The sequence below is a fragment of the Pristiophorus japonicus genome, chromosome 6 (assembly GCF_044704955.1).
Source record: "Pristiophorus japonicus isolate sPriJap1 chromosome 6, sPriJap1.hap1, whole genome shotgun sequence".
NCBI lineage: Eukaryota > Metazoa > Chordata > Chondrichthyes > Pristiophoridae > Pristiophorus > Pristiophorus japonicus.
Genome location: NC_091982.1, coordinates 155,537,061 through 155,550,424, shown reverse-complemented (window position 1 = coordinate 155,550,424; position 13,364 = coordinate 155,537,061). Strand labels below are relative to the sequence as shown.

The window sequence follows — 13,364 nt, the reverse complement described above, 5'->3', positions numbered from 1 at the left end:
GGGAGGATGTTAGGATCTATCTGCAAGGATGAATCAAGATGGGCCAAATGGCCTTCCTCATCAATAATTATTGGTAGGGTCAAAAACAGTCAATGGCTATGGTCAACTACTGCTGTAAGCATTGGACACACCTGTCTAGCTGACATCAGCTGTCGTTTTCTGAAGAACAGCTTCTCACTGGAGGCAGGTGATCAGATTCCAGCGCAGAACAGCCTTTTTCAGATACTTTGTTTCACCTCAACCCTTGAAGCCTGGCTCACAGAGAATGCTTCCTTCCTTCTAACCAAAACTACATCCATATATACCTCCAACCGTACTCACTGCCCCCACCGTGGTGGTAGCAGTATGGCCCTCACCACACACTGTCCCCATACTTCCACGGCACTTTCATATGTTTGAGCGCCTCACTCGCTGCCAGTTTTTCCACTTCTCTTTCAAGCTCTTCATTGCCTAGCATTCTTTCATGATCTCTGATTTCATCATCACCAAAGTCTCATTTTCTACTGTCCTCACTTCGCCACTGCAGAGAATGATTTCTCATCCTCAGTAACTTCAACCTGTGCTTAAAGACACCCTGTGCCTTCTCTGATTTTTCGCTCCTCTGCTTTTTGCCCTTACTCAACCACACCAAAAAAAAACCTCTCCATCCACACCCATGGGCGTTCATTTGACTGCTGTCATATGAAGCCTCTCTATCTTTGAGGTCATGACATGATCAACAATTGCCTGGCTAGAGTCTTTCATGTCCTTGCCCCCTGCAACATCCTAGCTTCTCTCCCACCCCACCACCACACATGATACAAGAGGTAGCATTCTGACCTCAAATCATAGGGACACGGGCTCAAGCAGGCAACGCTTTCAACTGGCCTGTTCACCTCCGATCTACCTGTCTTTCCAATTCTGCAGCCAAAACTTCCTTCTAGTCCAGGATCATCCTGGAAGACAAGGACAATCCCATGTTTTTACCCTCCATGCCTAACATTGTGCTCCGAACCTCTTCTCCTGCCCATTCCCTCTGCTCAGCTCTCTCTGCCTCCCTAGTCCACCTGCCTCTCACCCCAGCCCACAACATTTTGCAATCTCTTCCCCTGTAATGCATGCACCTGTCAGTATGCTCACAGGATTGTAGAGCTCTTGCTAGACCTTGTGGCGCAATGGTAGCGTGATTGACTCCAAATTAAAAGGATGCATGTTCAAATCATGTCAAGGTCGCTGTTATTTCAATGTTATTCGTCCAGAATTAATATTTACTCCCTCGGGAGCCGGCGCCTCACAACTTGAGCCACCTCGGGGAAATCCCCTCCGTGCCTTTCAGTTCTGTGCGGAGGGGTTTCCTGTACGGGCTGCTCCTGCACACTCTCAACCTTGCCATCCTCGTCTGCCGTCCAGACACGCCGTGGCGTACCATCTTGCCGTCCGGAGGAGGTGGGGGTCCCCGATGGAGTGCACTCTACGCGGGAGTCCTCCCACTATTTATCGGGGACTTGGCCTGGAGGATGGTGCACGGAGCAGTCCAGTGCAACAAATTTTTAAGCCGGTTCATGTGCTCCCAGGCCGCCTGCAATTTCTGCGGTCTGCAAAAGTCCGTGTTCCATGTTTTTATGGAGTGTACGAGGTTGCAGCCCCTGTTTCATTATTTAAAGGGGCTGCTCCTCAATTTCTGGCTGCACTTCAGTCCCACACTCCTGACCTTTGGGCACCCTGTGCGGAGGGGAGCGGGTAGGTCCGAGGGCCTCCTCGTAGGACTGCTCCTGGGCACGGCCAAGAGTGCCATCAGCCGGTCCAGGCAGCGGGCGGTCGAGGGGGTCGTTCAGCCTGACTGCCTGCCTCTCCTCCGCGCCTACATCCGGGCCAGGGTGCCACTGGAGATGGAGCACGCGGTGTCCACGGTACGCTCGCGGCCTTCCGCGAGAGGTGGGCGCCGGAGGGACTGGAGTGCATCGTTACCCCCGGCAACCAAATTTTAATTTGATTTTATCTGTTTTAAAGTTTAAATTGTTTTAATTGCCGGATTTTTAGTGTCCCCCTCCCCTTTTATAGGGGGCACTTGTAAAATATAAGGTTTTAATGCCCCCCCAAAAAATCACAAAAAACCCCACAAAAAAACAAAAAAAGAAACAAAAAACTTTTTTTTAAAAGGGGGCAGTTAAGTGTCTGGAGTGTGCCCTAGATCGGGGGGCACTTGATCTAACGTGTATTTTGTTCCTCCCACCCCCCAAAAGAGTTGTAGAGCGCTTGCTAGACCTTGTGGCGCAACGGTAGTGTGATTGACTCCAAATTAAAAGAATGCATGTTCAAATCACATCAAGGTCGCTGTTATTTCAATGTTATTCATCTGAAATTAATATTTACCCCCTTGGGAGCAGACGCCTCACAACTTGAGCCGCCTCGGGGAAATCGCCTCCGTGCCTTTCAGTTCTGCGCGGAGGGGTTTCCTGTACGGGCTGCTCCTGCACACTCTCCACCTTGCCATCCTCGTCTGCCGTTCGGACACGCCATGGCGTACCATCATGCTGTCCGGAGGAGGCGGGGGTCCCCGATGGAGTGCACTCTACGCGGGAGTCCTCCCACTATTTATCGGGGACTTGGCCTGGAGGGTGGTGCACGGAGCAGTCCCGTGCAATAAATTTTTAAGTCGGTTCACGGGCTCCCAGGCCGCTTGCAATTTCTGCGGTCTGGAAGAGTCCGTGTTCCATGTTTTTATAGAATGTGTGAGGTTGCAGCCCCTGTTCCATTATTTAAAGGGGCTGCTCCTCAAATTCTGGTTGCACTTCAGCCCCACACTCCTGATCTTTGAGCACCCTGTGCGGAGGGGAGCGGGTAGGTCCGAGGGCCTCCTCGTAGGACTGCTCCTGGGCACGGCCAAGAGTGCCATCAGCCGGTCCAGGCAGCGGGCGGTCGAGGGGGTCGTTCAGCCCGACTGCCTGCCTCTCTTCCGTGCGTACATCCGGGCCAGGGTATCCCTGGAGATGGAGCACGCGGTGTCCACCGGTACGCTCGCGGCCTTTCGCGAGAGGTGGGCACCGGAGGGACTGGAGTGCATCATCATCCCCGGCAACCAAATTTTAATTTGATTTTATATGTTTGAAAGTTTAATTTGTTTTATTGTGCCAGGTTTTAGTGTCCCCTCCCTTTTAGCCAGGGTGCACTTTTATAATTTGTGGTTTTAGTGCCCCAAAAAACCCACAATAAAAACCACAAAAAAAACACAACCCCCCCCCCCCCCCCCCCCCCCCCTCCACAACAATAAAACAAAAATGAGCACTTGAAGACTTTTTGGAGTGTCCCCTCCTTTAATCAGGGGGCAGTTGATTTAACGTTTATTTTTGTTCACAACGAAAAGAATTGTGGAGATGTTGCATTGTGGGTGGCTTAGCCAGTCACGTGATGTTCACAAGACTCAATAAAACCCCAGTCAGTTGGGTCTAGGTCAGCCACGATGAGGTATGCAGTTGTGAGCCTAGTAGATGAACTGGTAATGTGTAGTGCAATTGTTAATCCCTTGTTAACAAACCAACTTATTCTTAATAGCAATGTGTTGCTATGAATTCTTAAGCAAAGAAGCCATGAAGCAAATACATTATGGTGGGACCAATTTTCTTTTCATTTGTAGGGTAGGGGCAGCGTTACACTGGATGGAGTAGAAATTGGTCATTGTTGCAATTGGTTTCAGGACTGATAACCAATTTCGCAGAACCTCGGAAGATTTTCAGGCATTCGGGCAGCCTCCTAATACAAGGGTTAGGCCCCTTGCACATGGGCAGGTCCACTCCGAGAAACTGGGCAGTGGGCCCACTCCATGCAGGACCTCTTGGCCTGGATGCAGCATTGTAAGCAGCCTCTACCGAGACGGTGAGTATCATTCATTTTTAAAAATACAAGTGGAGCCAGGAGGAGTAGGAATGTTCCCCATGGCTGCACAGCAGGCCTGAGCACCCCGCTGGACCTAATCGGCCCTCCCCCCCACTGTACTGCCACTCCGCCGCCCCACAGGGCACTTATCTGCCCGTGTCCTAACTCACACCAAGTCCTATTCACCCATCACCCCTGTGCTCGCTGACCTACATTGGCTCCCAGCCCAAGAGCACCTCAATTTTAAAATTCTCACCCTTGTTTTCAAATTCCTCCACAGACTTGCCTCTCCCTATCTCTGTAATCTCCTCCAGCCCGACAATCCTCCGAGATCTCTGCGCTCCTCCAATTCTGCCCTCTTGCGTATCCCTGGTTTAATTGTTCCACCACTGGTGGCCGAGCCTTCAGCTGCCAGGGCCCTAAGCTCTGGATTTCTCTCCTTAAACCACCCCATCTCTCCTCTCTCTTTCCTCCTTTAAGACGCTCCTTCAAATCTACTTCTTTGACCAAGCTTTTGATTATATTCAAGACAGAGATCGATATTGAAGACAGAGATTGATAGATTTTTAGATATTAAGGGAATCAAGGAATATGGGGATAGTGCAAGAGTATGGAGTTGAGGTAGAAGATCAGCCATGACCTTATTGATGGCAGAGCAGGCTCGAGGGGCCGAATGGCCTACTCCTGCTCCAATTTCTTATCTGTCCAAATATCGCCTCACGTGGCTCAGTGTCAAATTTTATTTGATAATGTTCCTCTGAAGCACCTTGGGATTTTTTACTACGACATAGAAACTTATAAGATTCTGACGGGACTGGACAGGTTAGATGCGGGAAGAATGTTCCCGATTTTGGGGAAGTCCAGAACCAGGGGACATAGTCTTAGGATAAGGGGTAGGCCATTTAGGACTGAGATAAGGAGAAACTTCTTCATTCAGAGAGTTGTTAGCCTGTGGAATTCCCTGCCGCAGTGAGTTGTTGATGCCAGTTCATTGGGTATATTCAAGAGGGAGTTAGATATGGCCCTTATGGCTAAGGGGATCAAGGGGTATGGAGAGAAAGCAGGAAAGGGGTACTGAGGGGATGATCAGTCATGATCTTACTGAATGGCGGTGCAGGCTCGAAGGGCCAAATGGCCTACTCCTACACCTATTTTCTACGTTTCTATGTTTCTATATAAATGTCAGTTGTTTCCTAAGGGCCGCTGCAGATGAGGCAAATGGCCTGAAATTCACGTGCTGAAGTAGGTGAGCTGCCTGTGGAGGTGGGACAGGTGCTGGTAGCTCACCTAAATTATTGAAATGAGGCCCCAAGGTCCAATTTTGGGCGGTCCTTGGGCCCCCCAGTTGGGACGAACAGTGCCCGGTTTTAGGGCCTGAAAGTGGGTCGAGATGAATTTCTACCACGCTAGGCTTACGGCTCTGGGGGGGGCCTGTTGTTCAGCAGCTACCAGGTGAAGGGCTGGAAGAGACACAATCTGTTTCTCATCGAAAGGGTGATGGGGGGGGGGGGTTGAATTTGCTTTTCCTTGGGTGGGGTGAGAATTACTGATAATGAGGGGCAGGAATGGGCCTGTATTTGACCAGCTTCAGCTGCACGGGGAATGGGGATTTGTTCTTAGCGGGAAAAAGAAAGAGGAAGTACGAGTTTGTGCTCAGTAGGGATGTGGCAGGACTTCTTATTCCTAAGTAGGGGACAGGGGAGGAGAAATGCATAATCGATAGCGCCCATTTGACACAAAGTCAAAATGACCCCCATTGCCTATTTTGATGTATTTCACTTTTAATAAATCCTATTCCATGTGTTTCACTGGTTCGAGATCTGCCTCAGTCAGACATCTTACTTGCCATTGCCCCTTTAAGGTCAGAATATCCAAACTTCTAATCATCGTGGGCCCTTTGGGTTCTTATTGTGAAACTATGCCAGCCAGTTATAGGGAGAATTTCCAACTCCTTGCCGCTCTTCGTCCCGGAGCGGCGACAATGGTGGCGGTGAGGTGTTCTGGGCGGGCGGTCAGCCTCCAGTGCCCCGCAGCGATCCCCGGGTACGGTTTTGTGGCCTGCAGAGCAGCACCGCCCGGAAGAGCTGCGTCGGTGTGCAACGCCCCTGGTTGCGACACCGGCGAGAGTTTTGACTCTTGTCCGACATGTCCGCCCCGAAGTGTTCCCCGCATTGACCGCCTGGGAACTCAGGCAGTCCAACGATACCGACTGCGGAGAGGTAAGTAATGGACTCCGAAGGTAAGTGTCATTGTTTTTTCTTGAAATTTATTTGGCCATTTATCTTGTGGTGGCGTGGACAATCTTTTGGGAATGTTTTTGTGACTTTTTTTTCCCCTCTCTCGTAGTGCTCCCGGCCCGGCTCTTTAGCTCGGGAGTTTCCCATCCTAGTGCCCAAGAGAGGTGTACAACGCCTCCCTTAGCACTGCACTCCCTGACTCAGGGTTCAGCTGCCCAATGTTTCTTACTGAGGCACAAACTGTTCCTGGGCGCAAACTTTACCGCCCCATCGCCTTTACCGCCCCAAAAACATCAGCGCCGAAAATCCAGCCCTAAAGTTTAAATCCATGCTCCCATTGATTTGTGTTTACCTGAAGTTACTGCTACCAATTTATCCACCAATAGGAAGCAATCCTGACGACAGCCCTTTCCATACACCCAGGGGTGCGGGATTCAAATGTGAGGGGAGCAAAATAAGCACAAGTGGGAGCTGAGCTCCCAAGGCTTTTTGGGTCGAACAGCTGTGGTTGACAGGCCATACATGGGCCCGTGGTTACAGTTTGGACATCGCAGCTTGAAGTGCTTCATGTGGATTACAAGTACGCAGATCTCCAGAAGTGAGGAAGTCCTGTAAATAACCTTACAATGGCAGCAAGTCTCGTTTATCCCCATACAGAAAAACAAGGCAGATATATAAAGACTTGCAATTATATAGCGCCTTTCACGACCACCGGACATCTCAAAGCGCTTTACAGCCAATGAAGTGCATTTGGAGTGTAGTCACTGTTGTAATGCGGCAGCCAATCTGCGCACAGCAAGCTCCCACAAATAGCAATGTGATAATGACTAGATAATCTGTTTGAACCCTCAGTTCCCCGTGGACTCCTGATCTCCACTGGTACAAACCCGGTTGTGTGCGTCAGCATGTTAGAGCCACAACAACAACAATTTGTATTTATATAGCGCCTATAATGTAGTGAAACTTCCCAAGGTGCTTCACAGGAGTATTATGCGAGTAAAAAATTGACACCGAGCTGCATAAGTAGATTTTAGCGCAGGTGACCAAATGCTTGGTCAAAGAGGTTAAGGAGCGTCTTGAAGAAGGAAAGAGAAGGGCGAGGTTTAGGCAGGGAGTTCCAGAGTTTGGGCCTAGGAAACAGAAGGCATGGCCACCAATGGTTGAGCGATTATAATCAGGGATGCTCAGGAGGGCAGAATTAGAGGAGCGCAGACATCTCAGGGGGTTGTGGGGCTGGAGGAGATTACAGAGATAGAGAGGTGCGAGGGCCATGGAGGGGTTTGAAAATACGGATGAGAATTTTGAAATTGAGGCGTTGCTTAACCGAGATCCAATGTAGGTCAGCGAGCACAGGGGTGAAGGGTGAGCGGGACTTGGTGCGAGTTAGGACACGGGTAGTCAAGTTTTGGATCACTTCTAGATTACGTAGGATAGAATGTGGGAGACCAGCCAGGAGTGAGTTGGCGTAGTCAAGTCTAGAAGTAACAAAGGCATGGATGAGGGCTTCAGCAGCGGATGAGCTGAGGCAGGGCGGAGACAGCCGTGTAATCGCATGATAATGTGAGCACACAATTTTCCCTGGGCTAGAGCAGTGCCAGAGACTCTGACTGAAGAAGTGCTATTCTCTGAGGGCAGCTGACTGGAAATGGATTGGGAAAGTGATACGTCGATCTTGCCACGCTGACACAATCCGAGAGGAGAGGATTATATAAAGGCAGCACACAGAGGCCGGTTTGGGATTGAATTACCACAACGGGAAAGCAAAGAATCAAGAATCAAGACTGTCCTGGAGGTGGAATGGGGGTGACGTTTGGAATAAACTCCAGTGTGTGGACAATGTTTAAAGCTGCAAATCTTGCCTCGATGTTGGCCCCTCCCCCGCACTTGCAACTTTAGCTTGGCCCTACATTTTTGCCCAATTGGAGCACAGCACTTTGAGGACAAAGGTCAAGCCAGACCTGTTATGTATTGTCCATGTACATTAAATGTATAGTTACAATGGTGTGCCACAAGGGGCACTGTGGTGGGAGACCCGAAAGTACCTGCAAGACAGAGTATAAAAGGCTGACCACCACACCTGAAGGGCACTCTGGAGTTACACAATAAAGGACCAAGGTCACAGCAGTTACTACAACACCAGACTGTGTGGAGTCAGTGATCTGAGTGCTACATACATCACAAATTGGCAACGAGGACACAGACGAGCTCTTCACGCAACCATGGCTACTTTGGGCACGCTAAAGGATTTCACAGAGGGTAATGACTGGGATGCCTTTACGGAAAGGCTAGAGTACTATTTTATAGCAAACGACCTGACAGGGGACACGAACGCACTGAGAGAGAAGTGTAAGGCAATATTGCTGTCCAGTTGTGGCGATGAGGTTTACCGTCTTGTCAGGGATTTGCTGGCACCCGCAAGCGCCAAGGACAAGTCATATGAGGAGCTGATTGAACTCATTCGTAACCAACTGAAACCGAAGGAGAGCATCCTCACGGCCAGGCACAAATTCTACCACCACTTCAGACCTGAGGGCCAGGATGTCACAAAATGTGCTGCGGACATCAGGAGACTTGCGGCGCCATTTGATTTTGGCACACACCTTGACAAGACGTTGCGAGACGTCTTTGTTATGGGGATTGGCCATGAGTGAGTCAAGATGATTACTGTGATTTGTATGATGACGTGATTTATGACAAGAGTTAATAGTTTGATGCTAAAATGATTACTGTGATTTAATTGATTGAGATGATTGGTGAAAAGAGTTAATATCACAATGCACAGTAAAAAGGGTTAATGCATCTGTGACCAACATGACGAATGGATTAATGCGATTTCTGATTTTATGTGATTTATGCAATTGTTCAGCGGCTGCAGACAAACCACAAAAGGCAACTATTTTCTGAGAACAGAGGCAACGCACCAGTTGCCATACCCTGTCTCAGAGCAGCCCATTACCTCGGGCAAAAAGGGGCAGTATGCAGCCACCACACCTCAACCAGTGGAGTTAAGATTTAATAACGTTATGTGTACCTGCTTTCTACTGGAGATTATGTTTGTGTACTTGTATCACTCATGTAAGGACTGCAAATACCACACGCTTGCACCGGATCGCAAGCATAATCTCTAAATGTGGGGGGGGGGGGCGGGGAAGTGGATGGTCATGGACTCACATTCACAAATCAACCAGGCTGAGGTTACCAGCAATTTGCTTTTGGAACTGCGGGGGGAGTGTATTGTCCATGTACATTAAATGTATAGTTAGAATGGTGTGCCACAAGGAGCACTGTGCTGGGAGACCCGAAAGTACCTGCGAGACAGAGTATAAAAGGCTGCTCACCACACCTGAGAGGCACTCTGCAGTTACACAATAAAGGACCAAGGTCACAGCAGTTACTACAACACCAGATTGTGTGGAGTCAGTGATTTGATTGCTACCTTCATCACAAGATCAGCCAGCAGGAAAAGAGTTTCAGCCGCTTGCAGTGCTAAAAGCTGGCTGTTCTCCTGTGCAGAATAACGGCAGACTTCTGCACAGAGGATTCATGGAGGGGTTTGGGTGTTTTGAATTTCGAGCCAAACGCTGACAGTGAGCTGTTTGGACCGAAGGTTCAGCGTCCTTGTGCTAAGGGGGAGTGATTGCTTTCATTAACAGGACACCTGCCCTGCTGCTGGTTCTCTCCTTTTTCAGCTGTTGCTCCTCCAGTTCTCGCCTGCGGCCCTGGTCTGCCGAGCAATGCCTGTGATGCGTGTGCTGAGGGAGGGGAGGCCCACGCTGGTGGGGTCTGCAGTCCTGCTGGGGGGCGGCTATGCCTTGTACTGCTTGTGGAGTCGTCTCACCACCTCACGGGAGAAGCAGTCGAAGGGCAACGTGTACGAGACCCAGCGCGCTCTGAGTGAGTACCTCCTCTTCCACTTTGGCTCACCGCAGGACCTGTCGCTGTACATCACCGACCCAGTCGCTATCCAGAATTTCCCACAGCGGTGTGCCAAGGAATGTGTGAAACATTTCACCCAGCAGGTAAACAACAGCACTTGTGTTGGGCCTCTAGTTAAATCCTCTTCCAAATAATTATTATTTTAGAATTGGGGCATGGTCACAATCAGAAGAAAAAGAAAGAGGAAAGTGTTGCTTTTTATAGCGCCATTCACAACCTTGGAATGCCCCAAAGCGCTTTACAGCCACTGAAGTACTTTTGGTGTTTGGTCACTGATGTGATGTAGAAAACGCAGCAGCCAATTTGCGCACAGCAAGCTCCCACAAACAGCAATGAGATAATGACCAGACAATCTGTTTCAGTGATGTTGACTGAGGGAAAAATATTGGGCAGGACACCGGGGAGAACTCCCCTGTTCTTCTTTCAAATAATGCCATAGGATCTTTTACCTCCACCTGAGAGGGCAGACGGGACCTCGGTTTAGCGTCTCATCCGATAGACGGCACCTCCGACAGTGCTGCGCTCCCTCAGTACTGCACAGGTCAGCCTCGAGTATGTGCTTTGGTAACTGGAGTGGGACTTGAACTCACGACCTTCTGACTCAGAGGCGAGAGTGCTACCATTGAGCAATGACTGACACCTCACCGTGGGTTAGGATAGAGGGCAAAATCAGCCAGCTTTTCCATGCCTGAATCCTACGGAAGGCGCAATTGTGTGCTTGTCAAGTGAGGACAATGTTCAGGCTTCGCTCTGACTTCCCTAACTTTACCATATGCCTTGGCACATGCATGACGAATGATCACTTTGGCAAGGGACCTACCGGGGGCAGCTGGTGCCTATGTCCCAGCAATGGTCAGATCCTTCAGGAGAAGAGACACAACAAACATTTTAAAAACAAGCCTATAGTGCACAAGCTATGGTCTATGCAAGATGGCAATAACAATGGAAGTTTCGAAATGATTTTGTTTTTGTTCAGTTTCGAAGAAACAACAAGGTCATGAAACAGTTAAAACATTAGCAACTGGAGCAGTCTGGAAGTAGCCACTTGGAATTGCAAGATTTTTTTAAAACTAGTGGGACTGGGTGGTATAGTGGGTCACACACTGTCCTTTCACACTCTGGGACTGGGTGGTACAGTGGGTCACACACTGTCCTTTCACACTCTGGGACTGGGTGGTACAGTGGGTCACACACTGTCCTTTCACACTCTGGGACTGGAAGATACAGTGGGTCAGATACTGTCCTTTCACACTCTGGGACTGGGTGGTACAGTGGGTCACACACTGTCCTTTCACACTCTGGGACTGAGTGGTACAGTGGGTCACACACTGTCCTTTCACACTCTGGGACTGGGTGGTACAGTGGGTCACATGCTGTCCTTTCACACTCTGGGACTGGGTGGTACAGTGGGTCACATGCTGTCTTTTCACACTGTGAAATTCAGATTCCAATTCTGAACCTGCCAGTTTGGGATTTAAACTCACGTTCTCTCAATTACTAGTCCAGGAATATAACTACTCTGCGATCTTGTAACAGTCTTCCATGAAGTGCTTTTGATTCTTACTCCTAGATGGTTCAAAATTCACCTTAATTGGCACAGGACTGATGGATTGTAAAACTCAAATGTCACACTGATACAAATATTGGGCAATGTTCTGAGTTGGTTTGAGGCACACAGGGTAGGGAAAGTTTTATGAGCACCAAGAGCTATGATTGGTGGAACACTGTGAGTGGCAGGGGGCGATGGGTCATATGGTGCGATGTGTAGCAGGGAATGATGGGTGGCAGGGAGCGATGTGTGGCAGGGTGCGATGGATATGATAAGTGGCAGGGTGTGATGGGTGGTACGGTGCGATGGGAGGCAGGGTGCGATGGGTACGATAGTTGGTACGGTGCAACAGGTGCGATAGGTGGCAGGGAGCAATGGGTGACACAGTGCGATGTGTAGCAGGGATGGATGGGTGCCAGGGAGCGACGTGTGGCAGGGTGCGATGGATATGATAAGTTGCAGGGTGCGATGGGTGCGATAGGTGGCAGGATGTGATGGATGGCAGGGAGTGATGGGTGACACGGTGTGATGGGTGGCAGGGAGCGATGGGTGGCAGGAAGCGATGGGTGGCAGGGAGCGATGGGTGGCAGGGAGTGATGGGTGGCAGGAAGCGATGGGTGACAGGGAGTGATGGGTGACACGGTGCGATGGGTGGCAGGGAGTGATGGGTGACACGGTGCGATGGGTGGCAGGGAGCGATGGGTGGCAGGGAGTGATGGGTGACACGGTGCGATGTGTGGCAGGGAGCGATTGGTGGCAGGAAGCGATGGGTGGCAGGGAGCGATGGGTGGCAGGGAGTCATGGGTGACACGGTGCGATGGGTGGCAGGGAGTGATGGGTGACACGGTGCGATGGGTGGCAGGGAGCGATGGGTGGCAGGGAGCGATGGGTGGCAGGGAGTGAAGGGTGACACGGTGCGATGGGTGGCAGGGAGCGATTGGTGGCAGGAAGCGATGGGTGACACGGTGCGATGGGTGGCAGCTGCACAGTGCTATGTGCCCACTGGGAAGGAGGAGAGCATTGGTTACATTTATAAATTAGATAAATGTCAAATAAAGGTGGATGTATTCTCTGTCACTGCTAAACGCTTGGATCTACAAATGTCGCCAGCTCACAGTGTACATTAGGACTGACGGTGGAACATTACTTGAAACAAATCACACTTGTATATACGCAAAAACATTAACCCACATTTGCTCTGTTTGAGCTGCTGTGTGTTTCATAATCATCTGCACTGTCAATAATATTGCAGCAATGGATGACAACTATTCATCCCCAGCCAGCAGAGATACAGATCGTATCCGCAGTCACTGTCTACCGGGAACCCAATGTCTGCCAGGAAACGGCTCCAAAACAGATAGAATAGTAACTGATACCATAGAATGATTGGAGGCAATTATCTGATCTCAGGGGGTTAGCAGCCGGTTAGAAATTGCAGGATCTCCTGTCTTGTGAAAGGTATTGTAATCCCTCCCGGGTACCTGATTCTCCCACTGATCAGTTACGTATTCTCCATTTTCTGTCCTGTTGCTGAACATGTATTTGAGAGTCTTGCTCCAAAGCTGTGGCTCAGTGGGTAGCACGCTCGCCTATGAGTCAGAAGGTCATCAACTCAAGTCCCACTCCAGAGACTTAAGAACATAAGAACATAAGAATTAGGAACAGGAGTAGGCCATCTAGCCCCTCGAACCTGCTCTGCCATTAAACAAGATCATGGCTGATCTGGCCGTGGACTCAGCTCCACTTACCCGCCCGCTCCCCATAACCCTTAATTCCCTTATTGGTTAAAA

General features: G+C 49.9%; 2 protein-coding genes and 1 non-coding gene across 4 annotated transcripts in view; 2 read left to right on the top strand and 1 right to left on the bottom strand.

Annotated features, from left to right (window-relative positions):
- kif1aa (kinesin family member 1Aa) overlaps positions 1-13,364 on the bottom strand; it is a 511,950-nt gene that overhangs the window by 386,140 nt on the left and 112,446 nt on the right. The window lies entirely within an intron of this gene.
- The window catches only part of LOC139265260 (uncharacterized), a 44,715-nt gene that overhangs the window by 16,651 nt on the left and 14,700 nt on the right, over positions 1-13,364 (top strand). The window lies entirely within an intron of this gene.
- trnaw-cca (transfer RNA tryptophan (anticodon CCA)) lies at positions 1,141-1,212 on the top strand. Its single transcript has one exon. It is a non-coding gene; the product is annotated as a tRNA-Trp (tRNA).